General features: G+C 44.5%; 1 long non-coding RNA gene across 2 annotated transcripts; it reads right to left on the reverse strand.

Annotated features, from left to right (window-relative positions):
- Positions 1–627: 627 nt before the first annotated feature.
- On the reverse strand, positions 628–6408 carry LOC135292165 (uncharacterized). 2 transcript variants are annotated; one of them, XR_010354672.1, is made up of 5 exons: positions 5293–6408; positions 4314–4351; positions 3197–3296; positions 1930–2126; positions 628–1650 (listed from the first exon to the last, which is right to left on the reverse strand). It is a non-coding gene; the product is annotated as an uncharacterized LOC135292165 (long non-coding RNA). The 2 variants fall into 2 exon arrangements; XR_010354671.1 differs by lacking the exon at positions 628–1650 and having other exon boundaries at positions 1734–2126; positions 5293–6404.
- Positions 6409–15987: the final 9579 nt, after the last annotated feature.

The following is a 15987-nucleotide window of genomic DNA, read 5'->3' on the forward strand; positions in this document are numbered from 1 at the left end:
TGCTTTTTCTTTTTCTGTTGCTTTTGCTTTTGCTTTTTATTTTGCTTTTTCTTTTTCAGTTTCTTTTCTCGTTCTTTTTCTTTTTCTCTTTCTTTTTCTTTTTCTTCTTCTTCTCTTTCTTTTGCTTTTTCTTTTTCTCTTTCTTTTTCTTTTTCTATTTCTCTTTCTTTTTCTATTTCATTTTCTTTTTCTCTTTATTTTCCTTTTTCATTTTCTTTTTCTCTTTCTCTTTCTTTTTCTTTTTTATTTTCTTTTTCTCTTTTTCTTTCTTTTTCTTTTTCTCTTTCTTTTTCTCTTTCTCTTTCTCTTTCGATTTTTCCTTTCTTTTTTTTTCATTTTCTTTTCTCTTTCTCTTTCTTTTTCTCTTTCTTTTTCTTTTCTGTTTCTTTTTCTTTCTCATTATCTCTTTCTCTTTCTTTTTCTATTTCATTTTCTTTTTCTCTTTCTTTTTCATTTTCTCTTTCTCTTTCATTTTCTTTTTCTTTTTCTTTTTCTTTTTCTCTTTCTTTTTCTCTTTCTCTTTGTTTTTGATTTTCTTTTTCTTTTTATCTTTCTCTTTCTTTTTCTCTTTCTCTTTTTCTTTTTCTTTTTCTTTTTCTTTTTCTTTTGCTTTTGCTTTTTCTTTTTCTTTTTCTTTTTCTTTTTCTTTTGCTTTTGCTTTTTCTTTTTCTTTTTCTTTTTTTCTTTTCTATTTCTTTTGCTTTTCCTTTTTCTCTTTCTTTTTATATTTCTTTTTCTCTTTCTTTTTCTTTGTCTTTTCCATTGTCTTTTTCTATTTCTCTTTCTCTTTCTTTTTCTCTTTATTTTTTCTTTCTTTTTCACTTTGTCTTTCTCTTTCTCTTTCTTTTTATTTTCTTTGTCTTTCTTTTTCTTTTTCTTTCTTTCTTTTTCTTTTTCTTTTTCTTTTTCTGTTGCTTTTGCTTTTTCTTTTTCTTTTTCTTTTGCTTTTGCTTTTGCTTTTGCTTTTGCTTTTGCTTTTGCTTTTTCTTTTCTCTTTCTTTTTCTTTTTCTATTTCTCTTTCTTTTTCTATTTAATTTTCTTTTTCTCTTTATTTTTCTTTTTCATTTTCTTTTTCTCTTTCTCTTTCTCTTTCTTTTTCTTTTTCATTTTCTTATTCTCTTTTTCTTTCTTTTTCTTTTTCTCTTTCTCTTTCATTTTCTCTTCGTCTTTCTTTTTCTCTTTCTCTTTCTCTTTCGATTTTTCCTTTCATTTTTTTATTTTCTTTTCTCTTTCTCTTTCTTTTTCTCTTTCTTTTTCTTTTCTCTTTCTTTTTCTTTCTCATTATCTCTTTTTCTTTCTTTTTCTATTTCATTTTCTTTTCTTTTTCTTTTTCTTTTTTTTTTTCTTTTTCTTTTTCTTTTTCTTTTTCTTTTTCTTTTTCTTTTTCTTTTTCTTTTTCTTTTTCTTTTTCTTTTTCTTTTTCTTTTTCTTTTTCTTTTTCTTTTTCTGTTTCTGTTTCTTTTTCTTTTATTTTTTTCTCTTCTTTTTCCTTTTTTTCTTATCTATTTTCTCTTCCTTTTCAATTTCCAGTTTTCTTTTGCTGTACAATTGAAACTATGATGATTGAACCTCCATTTTGAAGGATATTTATCACACATCCAACCATTCCACTGAAAAATTTTTTGTCCTTCAGAGACAGAGCTCCAACACTGTTCAAAAAGCAAATGAGAAATGCCAGGCTTGGCTGGAGGCCTAAATGGCAAGTTCCTGAACTGGTTAGGTGTCTGAACTGCTTAGGTTTCTGAACTGCCACTTCCCTTCTGATGCAACCAAAGCTACAGCAGATGCTGATGTGCTGCAGGGACATTTTTAGGAGGGGATGGTGGAAGTAGTTCCAGCAGATTTTGGCAACGGGATTTTGTCCAATGGCACGCAGGGCATGGGACAGGTGAGAAAGACAGAGGGATCAGTCAGTATTTGCTCCTTACCATGCCAGAAGTTTCTTTCCAGTAAGGAGCTTCTCGTTCCACCATTTCAATGCCCACAATTCCAAAAGACCATATGTCCACTTTGGGGCCGTATGGTTGACCTGTCACTACTTCAGGCGCCATCCACCCAGAAGTGCTGGCCACGGAGCTTTGTCTACTCTGCTCAGGAGTGAGCTGAGCAAAGAGGCCAAAGTCAGCTGTGGAGAAAACAACAAACCATCAAAGCCAGCTCCATTTAGGAAACTAAGCAAAAAAATTCCCCACTCTCAGTCTAAGAATGCACTGTGTCATCTGCTGGAAATCTGTCCCTGCTCTATTTCCTCAGGGCTTTAGCCGAGTGTTAGAAATATGGTTAGTAATTTGTGGAAGTAAAAGATGTATGAAATATATATGTGTAAAATAAACGGCCGGTACACATCTTCCCCAGGATGGCAAAACCATGGCAGATGGGCGGAGTGGCGTCACCACATTTACATGCAAAATACAACCTGGGCTGCACAGGAGATGGGCATTCACAGAAGTATGCACCCAGTGACGCCCAAGCGATGATGGCCCAGACGAGGTACCTATCTGAGATGACCAAAGCCATCAACACCTTCCATCTGAATGCCAGATTCCGGGAATCGAGGAAACGTATTATTCTATTCCCAGACGAAGGTTTTGTGCAGCCCGAACCGAAGAATGAAACCAACTTGAATATGCAGAACTTAGAAGGAGACAAAGAGACTCTGCCGCGGGCAAAATAAATCGTATAAGAACTGCTACCTCAGAGCAGCCAGTGTGGACGAGGAGAATTTGGTGCTAGCGAGACCAATCTCACGTCCACCCGGCTCACCTCCCGGGGGTGGTACGCTGTCTGATTGATTGGTGGCTGTCGGGAATGTATTACGGTCGCGAAATAGATTTTATTTTTAATTTTTTTATCAAAATTGGCTATTTTTCATTTTTCATTTATAACACAAGGAAATAAGGAATTGTCCATTTCAAAAAAACCTCATCTTTTTTTTGCACTACCTCCATCAGTAGCCTTTTTATCTGAAGCTTTAGACTTGTAGCTCCCTCCCACTTGAAAGGACACACAAACCAATGCCACTGTTGACTGCTTGTGGTTCCTTGTCATGCCTCTGTACACATTGCAACCATGTCACCAGCTCACAGAGGGGTCCCTGCACTGTCACCAGCACCATTTCTGGGGAGCTGGCAGTCACTCCAAGCAGCCCCACACCCACATCCCTGGAATGCTGCACCTGACCAAGAATATACTGACCCAGCTTGACAGAGCCATTGGTTCCGAGAAGGATGTTGCAGCTCTTCAGACCTCAGTGGATCATGTGGTTTGAGTGAAGAAAATCCAGTCCTCTCAGGCACTGAGAGAGAAAACAGAAACAGGAGAGCAAAACTAAGTGATGTGATTTCATCACAAAAGAAAGGAAACCGCTCTAAAAGATTCCCTTTCCCCAGGGGAATGGGGAGTAATGGCAGAAGACAGTGCCACTGAGAGGAAGAGCTTGCTGCTGCAACACTTGCAGAGCAGGACCTTTCTAAGGAAAGGCATGTCAGCTTTTGAAAGAGCAACAGCACCTGCTGTTGTAGACTGTCCCCTGCAAACCAGCCAGGATGACTGCTGCTGCAGGGGATGTGCTCTCTCCAGACAAGGGTTTGCCAAGAAATAAAAAACCCCTGGGGTGTGAAGTGGATCACTTTTGGGTGGGAGTAATTAATTAATTAAAATGGGCCAGTTCAACACTATATGGCTATGAATTTGATATTCCTTCCTGGCTGCTATCAGCAAGCAACATTGTAGCTGTAAAACAGAACTTTCATTTCTTGCAAGCTCAGAAATGGACAAGTAGGAAAGAGCCAGCAACATTGTTGCTATTGCTGCAGCAGACAGGGAAAACCAGAACTGGGCAGAATCCCATCCAGTGCTGGAAAAGGGCAGGAGATGTTGTGCAGAAGCCCCCTTGCTGGCTGGAGAAAGACAAAAAGAAGAGGGCTTCTCCTCCTGGCATACCAAAAACACCTACAAGCCCCAGGATGCAAGTGAGCCACTCCAGTGTCTAAAGCACTTGGATGCACTGAGGGCAGGTTTGGCAGGGCAACAGCCCTTGTGCTGAGCACTGTCATATGGGCATCTATGGAAATTCTTCAGTTCTCTTTCTTCAGATTTCTGAGATTGAAATTAGGAACTATCCACTCCTTTTTGTTGTTGTTGTTGTTGTTGTTGTTGAAGTCATGGGAATTATTTTCTTTGGGCGTTTCTCTCTGGATTTTCTTTTGGCCGTCCTTGCTGGCCCTCTATACTCTTCTGTGTCTAGTCAAGGTGACAGCTCGCTCCGGAATTTTTAAATAGGAGGAACATGAAATCTTCCTTTCTCACTCACCTCAGGAGCAGCTCCACTGAATACATGTTTTATGTGACCTGTAGTGGGCAGGGAAAATGAATCAGATGCTGTGAGAAAAGTTCCTGGCCTGGTGAATCCCACACAAGAGGTCAATCCAAACAGAGATTATTTTCCCTTTCACAACATCGCTCCAGGAGACACATTTCATTCACAAAGCCACCAAGAGATCAGGACAATGTTCTTGCTTGTGCCTACACTTCAACCTCTTTAGTCAGCAAAAGAATACAAACACGATCAAGGAAATACAAATTCTTCTATAACACTCAATATTCCTGTTCTAGTAAACACTTAAAATAGCTTCTAAAATCCTCTCCTTCAGGTGCTTTTTAAAAAAAATCAGTTGCATGCACTAATTCTCATTAACTTGCTGTAAACAGTTTTCCAGAAAAGCTTCCCCAAAATTCCTCTGAGCTTTGGCTGTTCTATTGTGAAACAGCACAGCAGCAGCTGCAGGGCTCAGGAGGAGACACTCACTGGTTTGGAGTTTGCACTTCTTTGCAAAGGGAATCACTCTTTTAGCACTAGGTAAAGGGTCAAGTTAGACAATCAAATTCTTTCATGACCAAATTTAGAAAGAAAGAAGCTTTCCCTGAATTCTGGAAACAACTGCAACTGGGAACAACAGAGTTTTTAGAAGGCCTTCCGAGAAGTTCTCCCAGTCTACAGTTTCAAAGCTGTCTTGCTTGTCCCAGCAAACTGAGGAAATGACAGACCCTGTTGCCACAGACTCTCCCGTGGAGGGAAGGGAATCCCTGCAGGTTCCCTGGCAATGCTGCCCCTGTGGCTACAGACACCCCCTTTTTAGCTGAACAAATTGACAGGAGCTTTATTAAACCAGTGGCATCCTAATGCTCTTTCTGTTTCTAAATCAGCTCAGTCACTAAGAAGGAGCAGGAAGACATACAAAAGCCAGGTTATGTTACACCCTAACCTAAGTAGAGGGGAAATCTCTACTTACGTGCCAGGTGAGTCAGAAAATAGCCGGAATAAGTCACGCCATAAACAGTAACCACTGCAGCAGCAAGCTGCTGAATCATTGTAGCACTGCTGTGCAAGTTTGCACGCTGTGCTCCAACACTAGAACAAACAAGGCTCCTGTCAGTGTGCAGCTGCCCACTGACAAATGCCTCAAGGCGCAGGGTGCTCCTGCTCTGAGCAAGCCCTAGGACTGCTCTGACACTGAGGCCTTCCGTGCACCAAGGCAACCTTCTCATGTCACCACTGTGACGTGGCAACCATGCCCTGACATCACAAAGCAAACGCTCCATGCTGGTCTGTGACTTTATGCAAAGCAATAACCAACCTTCCCCACAGCAAACACAAAATAGCCTGGGAAGTTCTCCTCTGCCACAAAGCAGCACAAATTGCCCTCCTGGGCCAAACCCCATTGTTCAAGGGATCCAAGAGCAACTCCAAGAGTGCCCCAAGCACCTACAGCCTGTAGCCCAAGTGAGCACTCAGATGGGACCCATGTAAAGGAAACCAGATCGAGAAAATGGCCCACAGCATTGCACATGTGAGAAACGACTCTCACTTTGAACATTTTAAAGGTTTATTAAACCTTAACAAAGGACTGAACAAGGAAAAATGTTCAGAACTGGCAGTCTCTGTGACTTGCAGCCACATCCTCATCTACAAAAGAGATACTCTGCCTTTGATAGCCTTAGCCCCTCCAAAAGTTTGGTCAGTCAACTCTTTCTCTGCTATCCATTGCTGGAGATTACTTTCTTACATCTTGATTGGACGTCAGGTGTTTTACACCTCGCCTCCTGGTCACAAGCCAGCCCTCCCCAAATGCCCTGACTACCAAGGTTATTACAAGGGGGAGGGGAAAGAGGACAATGGGAGGATATATTACGATAACATCACTTTATATTTTTACATCCATATAATATCTATCTCTTAATTGTGAGAGCCAACCATTACGTTACTCATCTGTAACACACAGAGCCAGGAGAGAAGCCACTGTTGGCAGAACAGCTGAAATAATTGCTAACAAATCTCCCCATATATTTGCACGTTTATCGGACATGCCCAGGGCTCCTGTGCATGTACATCTCTGCCTTTAGTCCCCTTTGGAAGCAGTCACACTGGCAGCATCTGCCCAGCAGCAGCAGCTGCTCCAAGCTGGGAATGTGACTGGAGGTGCTGATTTCCAGAGGCTTCTGTGTGCCAGGGGAAGGCAAGGCAGGAGCGGGTTGAACGGCGCTGGCGCTGCTGCTGCTCTGTGCCAGGGAGCCCCGGCTGGGCAGGGCACGGTGCCCTCTGCGCTGCGGGCTCTTCCTCCTGCCACAGCTGGGCACACCTGGGAACAAGGCAGGACAACTTGTGGGGAACCAAGGGCTCCGTGGGGATCCTCTGCTCTGCACACACCCAGGACACCTGCAGCAAAGAGCTCTGGAGCCTAAGAAGAGAAACCAGAGGGAAACAGCTGGAAAAGGTTTCATTGGGACCTTTCTTACCTGCTAAGAGAAGTTGCCCAAATGAAAGGTTACCAAGCAGGGCCTGATCCCTGCTGCCAGCTCAGGGTTAGAAAGAAAGCAATACTTTGTTTCAGTGTTGGGTGTGTAGGGAATCACCTCCTTAACACCTGCACTCCCAGCAATCTGACTTACTAGTTTGTATCCATGGAACTAAGACATATTCAATACTTTGCTGAAACTCACAGGCTAAACATTACTCCACTTTATTTGACATATTTAAACCTCTTCTCAGAATTTATTGCCATCAGAGTAGGAGTGTCCTGTAGGTCTCTGGTGGTTGTTCAGGAGGAGACCCACAGGTTCAGGAGGAGACCCATGCAGAAAATAACTAAAAGACAACTGGGCTTGAAAAGCAAATTCATTCCATTAGCTGCAGTAGCAAATAATACATACCAACCCCTGGATACCAAAAATCCGCTGAGTGGGAGAAGGAGCTGGAGCGTGGTGCTCGGTAGGAGGTGTAGGTAGGCAGTGCACTTCCAGGACATCCCCTGGATCAAAACGGTGTGCATCTCATCCTTCTCACCCCTCCACCCCAGAACCAGGCCTTCTATCTCCTGCTCAGGAGTGGGATTTTCCCAGTTACAGCATCAGCTCACACACGGCCGGCGTGTGAGATGAGGCCACCATGGCTCACCATACTCCATGACTCCCTGCCAACAAGGGCTCCATGATGCATTGTTCCCCTTTCAAGGCTGAACTGCCCACCCACTGACCAATACATTCTTTCTCTTTCAAGGGTCAAGTTCCCCCCTTTAAACAATACACTTTTCTTCATTGTCTTGTCAACCTGCTCAAACATGGATCAAATATGGCAGGACCTCGGATCTTGGGTTTCCTACTGTCAGGATGATCCAAGTGTCCCTTTTCCCTGCCCGATGGTCAAAGGAAGAGTCGGAATTCTTTGGCTCTGATTCCCAAGATGGTTCATTATCTAGTATCTAAAATATTTTCTCTCAGATTCACAGAGGTCTGATGTGCAGGTCTGTCAAGGGCACACTGCCCTGCCCTGAGGAATTGCTATCTCTTGATACTAAAAACTACATGTACTTTATTTACAGTTATTTTCCAATACCTATCACCTATGTTAGACTGTCTACTTCTACTCTAAACCAATCCAAGAGTGCCAGCACAACCCAGAACATGGACGTTAGGAAGGAGAAAGAAGGACAGGGAACACCCAAATTCCTCCATCTTGGGAATCCAAGCCCCTGTTCTAAAAATCCCAAAATTCTACTTTTCACCCTGTGACAACTACTATTATGCTACTTCAACTCCTGTGACTTGGGATTCTTCATACAAGGTTGTTAATTTGCTCCATGGCTTAAGATCAAAATCCCAAGTGTCTTTGGCTTCCTGACAGGATCTCCGAACCCCCTGCCAGGGCTCGAGCCATCCAGGGCACCCAGAGGAATGTCCTGGGTTCTGACACTCCAACACGACTCCTGTTCCTCACACAGTCATTTAGGAAATATCTCAATCTTCAAATTTGCCTCTGCTAGTCAAGAGACTCCTAAAAACACTTTCTTCCCATTCAATGCATTCCAGCTATCTTCTTAGCAGGACCTCTCTCTTTATTCTCAAGGCTAAGATAGCCACTTGCACACATGAATCACTGCAATGGGGGAATACAGGGTTCAGCACTGCCCATTAAAGCTAAAGGAATTCACAAGACTAAGCCCTATTTGTTACACTTAACGCCTCTCCTTCCTTTTCTGGGAATCAAACACAAGCATTTAATGAATACACCCTGCAAGTGCTCTTGCTGAGTGACACCACATTGCTGTGTCAATAAAGCAGCTGGGACTCTGTCTCTTCACGCAGGGAAAGCCAATTCTTTATTCATATAACACATTTTTATACATTTTTCACAGCTCTCGTGTTCAAATCCAACTGCCTGGTAGTTTCCTTGACACACCATTCATTGCTTAGAAGGTGTTTTTGTGTGTACATGCTAAGACTTTTACTCAGGTGTTTCCATTTTTCCTCTGTGGACTCTCAGGGGTCAGATTTCTTGTTTATTACAGATGCAAACTGTTTTCTAACTACAACAGCTTGCTGTGTTAACTGCACTCATTCTTATGATTTTTCACATGGGAAGTTAGCTAGCTGCACATAGAAGACATAACAGGCCAGCTGGTAATTGAGCAGAGCAAGGCCTGATTTTATAAGGCCTTTCTTTCCTAATACCCCTACCTGTGTGCAACACATGGTGACTTTCTTTCAGAAATTAATCATGAAAACACAGATTGCCTGCTGAAATTATTCTGCTCTTTTCCAAATCAGTTCACTACTCAAGTACAACTTCAGGCACATCCCCAATTCCCTCTCTCCCAGCAGCTCAGAGCAGCATTGCACAGCGCTTGCTGTGCTCCAGAGAGCACAAAGCAGGCTGGCCTGGTGGCCCTGAATATTTCTGCAGAACACTCTGCATTTCACACCTTTGCTGTGGCTCAGGGCAGAACTGCAGGCCTGCAGGCGCTTCCTGGCAGAGCTGTGGGAGGCACTGGCTCCTGCAGATGTGAGCTGCCAAGCTGTCAGTGCCTCAGGCTAGCCTGGCTTGCCCTGGCAGAAGTGCCGCGCCTGAAGGACGCTGCCCTGTGCTCCAGCCTGCCCAGCAGCCCGGCTCCCTGCGCCGCTGCCCAGAGTGCTGCACACACTGCTGCCCTTTGCCAGGAGTCACAGGGCAGCCGGCACAAGAGTAGGAATCCTCAGCCAGGCCACCGGCCCTGGGCTGCCCCTGGCCTTCCTCTGCTCCTGGGCAGACTCCAGACGGCCAATGCCTCCAGTCTGGGCTGTGCCCAGCACGGCTACGCTTCCCCTCGGGAGCAGCCAGCTGCCACCTGGGCTCTGAGAGCGGAGGATTCGCCCGCTGCCAGGAAGAGGCACCCAGGGCCTGGCTGCTGCCTCCTGCAGCTCCAAGGGCCTCCTTCCAGCCTGCCTCTGCCCAGGCTCAGGCTGCTCCGGGCTCTGCCAGGCCTCTGCTGGGGCTGCACCCCGGCCAAGGCCGGGCCCGCTCTCACCTCACAGGCGCTGCCAGCTCTGCACCAAAGGAGACCTTTCCGAGCCCCCTCTCTGATCCTTCTGCTTTCTCACTTGAGCAAGGCTCTCCTTCCGCCAAAGAGATTGCACTTGGGGATACAAATCCAAGTGGCAGGATCTCAAATGCTCTTGAGTCACAGCAGAGAGCCTGTATCCGCATAGAGTATTTGGGCTGCCCCATTCCTCTACTGCTTTTTCATGCAAATGCCATTGCCCTTTCTACCTCAAATAGAGGTACCACAGCTGACCAAAACCAGACAAGTGGGTTACATTCCAAAAGCAGAGTGGTCTGGAGAGGATAAATGAAGATGAGCATTCCCCAATTTCACAATATGCCAAAGACACTGTAGGGGTGACTTCCACCTTTAAGAAACAACAGACAATTTACAAGGAAATCATGAGCTTATTCACAGAGTACGAAGGAAAGAAATTACAAGGAGAGTTGTGGTTTTAAAAATTTTACTAATTTCAAATCCTACTCAGCAGACCTATTAGGCAATCATACCCTAACGCTAACCCCCTAAGACTAGTTGTAACCCTAACCCTAACCCAAACCCAAACCTAGTCATAACACTAACTCTAACTGTAACCCTACTCCTAAACCTACTCCTAAACCTAGTACTAAGCCTAAGCCTAAGCCTAAACCTAAACCTAAGCCTAAACCTAAGCCTAAGCCTAAGCCTAAATCTAAGTCTTCTAAATGAGTTGATGTTCCAGAAACTTTATTTAAATCCAATCCTAATCTATAATCCTATTCTCCAAAACTCTTCAACACCCCTACTCTACAATCCTACTCTACAATTGTACTCTAAATTTCTTATGAAGATAACATCTTGAAATTATTGTTAAATTCTCGTCTCCTAATACTTCTTTTTGTTCTTCTTTGATGAAATGATGAGTGGTGCCAGGATGGAGGCTGATTTGGAGGATGTTACAAATGGATGCTGTACACAGGAAAAAGAAAAAAGAAAAAACAACAAAGAAGATCAGTGAACCATGACTTTCCAAGCTCAGTGCTTCACTGGCTCCATGAGGATTCCTCTAGTTCCTACAAAGACCCACAAAGTAGAACAATGGAACCATCTGCACCTCCACCTTTATGTGCAGGACCTTGCCATCACAGGCAAACCTGGCCCAGACTCCCACTCATCTGTTTATTGTGATGTCTTCATCTCGCTGGGATTTTTGCCCTGCCAGTGCTCTAGAAATGGTGTTTCTGCCCTGAGGCTTCTTCCTTTCAGGAAACTCCAATGAATCACATAGGTCCCTGTCTTTGAAAGACAGGCACTGTGCTGATTTCCACAGGGAGACAGAGCAGTGCCTACCTTTCCATGCCCTGCCCTGCCCCTCCTGTGCTGGATGGCACCTTCCTTCCCAGCAGGGACAGCCCAGTGGCACTGGCTGCTGCACTTCCCTCTCTGCCACACGAGCTGGCAGTAACCCTGGGGCAGTTCCTGTCTGCTTGAGCGTGCCAGGCAGCAGATGGGGCTGGGACAAGTCCCTCTCAGCTCTCCCTGTTTGCGTGCCAGAAACCTCCAAGGGTGGGCTGGGGGCACAACCAGGGCCCCTCAGAGGCTGACAGTGAGCCCCCCACAGCCCCTCCTGCCCACAGCCAAATCTCTGACCACTCAGCCAGCCTGGCATCCTTGGGTTCCTGCACCACCTTTGCATGTCTCTGTACCCTGCATTGCTCTACTTCAATTCTTTTGCCATTGGATAAAATGGGGCATACCACCAAATTACAAAACAGGGCAACAGAAAACAGTCAGAGGACAGAGCACCTCTCCTCTCAGGAAAAACAGAGAAGAGAGAGGTGGAATTATTTAGTTGTGTGAAGAATAGGCCCAAGGAGATTTTACAGCCATTTTCCAAAATTCAGTGTGGCTTTGAAGAAAGTGGGGGACACCTTTTTTGAACAGTGCCAATTACAACAGAATGTGGGAAAATATTTCTAAACACAAAGGGGATGCAATCAGAGTAGATCTTAGGTAGAACTTGTTTACTTAGAGCATTCTGCAACACCGGCACACAGGTCCCCAAGAGCTTGTAGGTGCCTCATCCCTGGAACCATTCCAGGTCAGGTGGAAAATGGCTCTGAGCAATGTGATCTCTTTAAAGATGTCCCTGCTCATGGCAGGACACTTGCACCTGATGACCTTCACAGGGCCCTGCCAGCCCAGCCCAGTCTAGGACTCCTCACCGTTTTCCTTTGAAGAGCACCAAGAGTGGAGGTGAGCAGGAAGGGGGCTCATCTGATGCCTTGGACTTCCGTGGAGGAGGAGCCCATCCCTCGCACCCTGTTTCACCTGCGGCCCCTTTGCATTTTACCTGCAGGAGCTCCTTGGCAGACCAGCGCTGCTCCTTGTCTGTCTGCAGGCAGCAGCTCAGGAAGTCACACAGCCAAGGTGAAAACAGGTTGGGCTCCTGCAGCTTTTGTTTCCCTCCTGTGCCTATCAGGATTTGAGGCTGGGGAAAAAGGAAACAGGGAGGCTCCACCTGCTGCTTTCCCCATCTGTAACTGCTCTCCCTGAGCCCATTGTTTAAGCTTCATTCTGCAGTGGCAGTTTCTGCCCTGGCAGAGACCCAGAGATGACTTTCCTTCACCTACAAAAAACCCAAACCCCACATCTTTTCCAACATCCTGCAGATCTTGACTTGGCAGCTGATTTCATTGACTGACCTAACAAGTGGGAACTACATCAGCAAAGCACGTTTGATTCTCTGAGAATTCACACCAGCTTGATAGGCTTTTTGGAAGAGGGACTTTGCTATACTAACTCTGCTATTTCCAAGGATTAGTACAAGAAAGGCATCTCTGCCATGCTTGTTGGTCCCTTAAGCAGAGCTGCCATAAAACAAAACTCATCAAGTTCTCTCCTTTGTTCTTGAAAACCATGGTAATTGGAAGGAAAGAAAGGAAATCCACCAGGTATTCCTCAGGTAAGGAAACAAACATTTAAATCTCAAATTCCACACAGACACATTAAGATGCCTGCAGAAATGTGTTGGGATGAAAATGCCTGCTTGGGCACACAGGAAACACCTGCAGCTCTGTCTCTCAGCAGTCGGAAAATTTCAGCTTCTCTTATGCAGCAAAAGAAAACTTTCCATGGTCAGAAGAAGGAGAGGTGCCATCCCTATGGTCACTCTCTGCTCATTTGGCTACTCAAGTCAATGCATTAATGGTAGGCCCATCCCAGAAAGTGCCAGGAAACAAACAGGGGGTTTTGGCAGGCTCTCCACATCACCAGGCTCTGGCTTGGTGATGAGGAGAACGTGGCTTGGGCTATGAGAAAAAACACGGTCACTAGGTGTTTCAGCAGCACTGGAAAAGAAGCAGAAGAGACTCTGATCCATTTACACCCTCATTCCCAGGCTTCCAGCATGTTTCCCAGTGAGAAGACACTGCACAGGGAATTAAGTTCCTCTCTAAAAATCATTGTTTTAGAAACTTTGTTGGCTTTGGGTTTCTTTTCTTCATTGCTGGAAATGTAACACCAGTTCTGAGAGGCTTGCCTTGTGGTTTTAGGGGCATCTTCACAGACAGACAATGGGAACAATTTGAAACCCAAAGCAAAGTGTTGCCTGAGAAGAGTTGGGGAGTGTTTGCCTGTGTTAAGGCTTGAGCTGCCTGGCAATCCCCTTACATCCATGTGCAGAAACACCCAGCTGCTCCCCAGAACTCAGTCCCTCTGGGCACACAGGCCTTGGGAAAACAATTCCAGCCTTTCTCCTGCTCAAGAGCATCTAACCTAAGCTGAGCTCCAGTTTCTTCAGTAAAGCCAAGGACATTCACTTCCATGCAGCTGACAGTGGTCATGGAGCTCAGCAGGTCTTCCTGATATTCCTCAGGCCAAGGAATTACAGTGGAATTTGGCCAGACAGCAGATGAACATTATCCAATGCGGTTCATGCGGAACCAAGCTCTAACGCTGACAAGCCAGAGGGAGAGAGCTCATTCTGCTTTTGAAAGAAGTCAGTTAGAAACATGAGACACAGATTTGGAACTACTCAAACCTCAGCGTGCAGAATCCATCTAAAATAGACCACAGTCATAATGGCAAGGGGCCTTGGAGTCTTGATAAAAACGCCCATCACGATAATAATAACTCTGCCCTAGTGGCAGTGAAATCAATGGTGGCCAAAGAGACTTTATTACTTTCCCCTTCAAACCAAAGGAAAATTTCCAAGCCTAAAATAGCCAATGTACTCTCCCTTATTAAAAGCAATTATGACAATTCATTCAAGTACGCAGACGTGAGCCAAACACAAGGATCACAGGTCACACCTGATGTTCCTTGTTCATCAGTGGAACCTCCAAACTCTGATTTTATGCTATTTATAAATGTGCCAGTTGTTGGTTTCGTAGAGCTTTTTTGAAAAATCATGGGTTTTGTTTTCTTATGTTACAGATCCCCTCTATTGGACTTTCAAAGGTGAAATTTTAATTAAAATCAAAACCAAAGTTTTTAAATTGATATATATGGGAAGATCTTTTGCCGAAAATTAGGTCATTAAAAGGATGGAGCATTCCTCAGCAGTCCTGTCCTGTTCCTGATTTGTACACAGCCCCTGGCGGGCGATAATTCCCTTCCTTGCCAGTCAGGGAATAAGGCTCTACGTTCTCTTCTGAATTGGCCATTCGTTCTTAAAGATGGAAAGTCCACCCTTGTCGGAACCCAGGACATCCCTCTGGCAGCTCTGGGTGGCTCGAGCCCCTGGCAGGGGGCTCACAGACCCTGGTACGAAGGCAAAGATACCTGTGCCTTTGAGGTGTCTTTGATTTTGACCCATGGAGAAAATTACCAATGTTACGTGAAGAGCTACAAGTCACGAGAGTTTAAGCAGAATAATAATTTGTCTCAGGGTGAAAGGGTAGAAGTTTGGGGGTTTTAGAATGGGGGTTCAGGAGGTGACACGATCCGTCCTAAGGACGTGATTCATGGAGGTTCTTTTTCACTGATCTCAGGGTGCAAAAACTGACACAACAAGGGGATTTGCAGTAAAATTTGCCAAATTGTGTGCATTAATTATGGACGTCAGTCTTGTGAACCGTTTCATCATTCTCCAATTCATGACAAACAAGATTGCTGACAAAACAAAACCAATCGAAACCAGGATCAAAAGGACAACAATAGGATGACACATGGTGTTCAGGACACTTGTGGCAGTTGGTGACCACCCAAAAAGAGTATCCCACCACTTGTGCTCGGCATCTCTCTTTACTCTTTCCCATGACACGGTGTATTTGTTTTACATTGTGATGAACAGTTACTAGGGTCTTCTGCCCATCTTTCTTGATCTTTCCCAGAATCTCAGCCAAGTCTTGGTGGAGCAGCAACTGCTTTACCAAAGTGAGGTTCATCCCAATTGGAGTAGGTATTAATTTGTGAATCAGGGTGTAATTAGATTGCAAAAGCTGGTGAGAGGTAACTGGAGCTACATAAGAGAAATCACATCCTACAATTCTGGTAAAATTACAAGCACAGGAATTTGAATGATTCCTAGTATCCACTACTACATTTTCTACAAATACAAGATCACAGGCAGTTCTAAAGCATGCACATCCATTGCCTATGTATATGAGAACCGTTTCAGAAGTCTCGTTAGGATGTATTTCAAAGTGACAGATATTCTGCTCTCTGTCCAGACAGATGTCCTGGGCTATGATTGCATTGCTTTCACAGATGAACCCTTGTTGTTCACGGACAAGACAAGATTCCAGATTGACAGTTTGCCATTTGTTGTTAATCTGACGGGCCCATTCCTTATGCTCCGAAGGATAGAGGATAGCTCCGTCATGATTTATCCCTAATGCTATAATAGGAAAAACCAAATGTACTGAAGCACTACGTATGGTTAACACAAAAGCTGTGGCCGTGTTTGAAATGGGGTTATAAGTGAAATTCACCAAATTCCACCAGGATTGGAATTCTTTTTCAAAGTCAGTAGCACTGTCCCAGATTACTTTTCAAATTTCAGTGGGAAAAGTGCCTTCTTCACCTTCCTTTATAATTGAGGCAGCAACTGACTGCATCCACAATTGAGCCTGAATACAGCTGAGAGACAAAGAAACATTATTTTGTGTGGCATTGAGTGCATCAATCACTAATTTGTGGTCGTTTACA

This window comes from Passer domesticus, unplaced genomic scaffold (genome assembly GCF_036417665.1).
Source record: "Passer domesticus isolate bPasDom1 unplaced genomic scaffold, bPasDom1.hap1 HAP1_SCAFFOLD_224, whole genome shotgun sequence".
NCBI lineage: Eukaryota > Metazoa > Chordata > Aves > Passeriformes > Passeridae > Passer > Passer domesticus.